Source organism: Stegastes partitus, unplaced genomic scaffold, assembly GCF_000690725.1.
Source record: "Stegastes partitus isolate 25-593 unplaced genomic scaffold, Stegastes_partitus-1.0.2 Scaffold371, whole genome shotgun sequence".
NCBI classification, from domain to species: Eukaryota; Metazoa; Chordata; class Actinopteri; family Pomacentridae; genus Stegastes; species Stegastes partitus.
Window position 1 is genome coordinate 174,582 of NW_007578102.1, and position 2,653 is coordinate 177,234.

The following is a 2,653-nucleotide window of genomic DNA, read 5'->3' on the forward strand; positions in this document are numbered from 1 at the left end:
CACCTTCTGCAGGGGATGCACACACACACACACACACACACACACACACACACACACACACCACCCTGAGGTGCTTTGTTGCAATATTGAAGCAGGTAAATATGAGCGGCATATAGTGTTTAGTGGGCTTGAACAGAGGAGTCCTCACACTCCTGCAGCCCCTTGACCCCGGTGTCTTGTCTCTGTGCGGGCCCACATTCAGGCAGATCACCAGCCCCTGACCCCCACAACACAGACACGGTGAGGTCTGTGCTGAGGCTGCTGCTGGATTGACTGGCAGTTCATGTGTCCACGGAGAGACGGAGCCAGTCGGTGTGTGTGTGTGTGGTGTGTGTGTGTGTGTGTGTGTGTGTGTTGTACTGGCCCAGTCTGGCAGCAGTAAGCAGGATCTCTTGGGAGGGCCTGATGTTGGGTCAGGAAGAGAGGAAAACAAGAACGGAGGAAGAGAAGAGGGGTAGAGATATACATGGAAGACAAGAATCCATTGGTGTGTGTGTGTGTGTGTGTGTGTGTGTGTGAAATGTAAAAAATGGATACATCCTCCACCTCCTGCTGCATCAGGTATTTGTTTGGCATATGGGAATCTCTCTCTCTCTCTCTTGCTCCCACATACAAACATATAGCGCACATACGCATGTGTGGTGGATCCGCCGTAGATTTTGATTTATACATTCATCTTCACGTGGCGTATACATATATTTTTGATATTATACATCAACATTTAATGGCAGCGGGAGGGCGGGCGCCTGCACTTTTTTTTTTTTTTTTTTTTCACCTCCTTTTGAATGCACCAGATCTGTCACTGCACGGGGGGTAGCGGGAATGTCATGGAGGAGGTATGTCTTTCTTCATCGTATCCATCCACATAGTATTTTAATTGGCTTTTCTCTCCTCCGCAGAAAAAAAAAAAAAGAGAGAGAGAGAAAGAGAGAGAGGTAGCGGAGGTGAGAGGAGGGATGAATCATGAAGGGGTGGATGGAGTTGAGGAGGGGGGTGGAGGAGGGAAAACGTGCTGCTCTGGGTTTCCATCTTCACCTTCCCAGCTATGCCACCTCATCATCGAAGGCCCTCACAGAAGCTCCACACCGACACACACATCCATGCACAAGCGCTCCGGCTAGCCCTTAGTGCCATTGTGCGGTGCTGTAATGTGTTTGTATTGAACCTTATTGAACAATGGTGCAGCTGACGTTCCTCCTGTGTTGGTTAAGGCTGCCTCATAGAAACGTAACAATGCTGCTAAAGCTGAAGCGTCTCCCAGTGACTGTCAGACATTCCCTCAGCAATGGACAAACTGATTGAGCCTCAGAAACGGGACGGAGAATGTCTGCAGAAGAGAAGGAGAGTGGGTGTGTGTGTGTGTGTGTGGATGGTATGCGTGTGTGTGTGTGTGCGTATAAATATGGGAGTGAGCGTGCATGTGCATGAGTGCGTGTGCGTGCGTTGTATGTTGATGGTTGATGTACAGGCCTGGAGGGCAAACGCTCTAGGCTGCTCTCGTTAAGAACCTGTCAGTCATCGGCAGAGAGGAACCAAAAGGAGTCCAAATCGCAACACTGAGCGGGTGTGTATGTGTGTGTACACGTGTTTGTGTGTGTATAAAATGCATTCAGCCACTTGGCTATTCCCAAAAACAAGTCAGGGGAGAAATGTGTAAAAAAAAAAGAAAAAAAAAAGGGAACGGCTGTGGTGCAACGTGAAGCCACACTGCCCTCCAGTGGTTTTCAGTTGCTTCACCGCCAACAGAGAACAGACGTGTTGTGAAACTCTGGAGGTGGACTCTGTTGATTAAGTAATGCGACATGAGGCCTGCGAGTTCACTGTGGCGACGTGAGAGTTGGGGGGAAAAAAAACAAAAAAACAACAACAGTAAAACATTCCTCTTAAGACAGAAAAACACGGCGTGATGTGAACGGTGCACTCAGCGGTGTGGGTGCATGAATCGAGCTCGCCACAGTGTGCAAAGACTCTGTGCATTGAAGAGCGCAGGCAGGAAGGAAAAAGAGGAAGTGCAAGAAATTGGTTGGTCTGACAATAATCTCTAACATTCTGCACAGTCCTTCAGCGGTTGTGTGTCTGCATTTCATTTAACTAGGATGTGGAGAGAAGCTGAGCCGAAGTGTTCATATCAGTTATTTTGGACATGTATGTGTTATAGTGGATGATTTTGATCGTCATGTATTATTTCATTAAAGCACGAATTAACAATATGTGTCACTTTTTACTTATATATTGTTTAAAAAAAATAACCAGTATTATTAAGATGGAGCGTTTATAGTGCATCTTATTAATTTTAAATGGTGTGTATTTTTGGAGTCAGTGCTTCTGGCTGCAGTAACCACCGACATCATGCATAACTTTTAACTGAAGACGCCATTAGGAGCCTACCAGCTTCTCATTTCTGTGGCTGCATGTGTAACCAGCAGCACTCCGACGCAGTGGAGTGCAGCTTTTTACATTTTTATCATCTTTGGCTCATCTTCACCCTTAAGATAAAGTTCTGTCCTCGCTATCTTTATGTGAGATGTTGTCTGTATCTGCTTAAAACTTGACATCGAAACTTTAAAAAAAAAGATTTAATCTGTTTATTTAATCTCTTTATCAACTATACTTGAAACTCACTCTCCTTAAATAAATAATTAAATCTGATTTG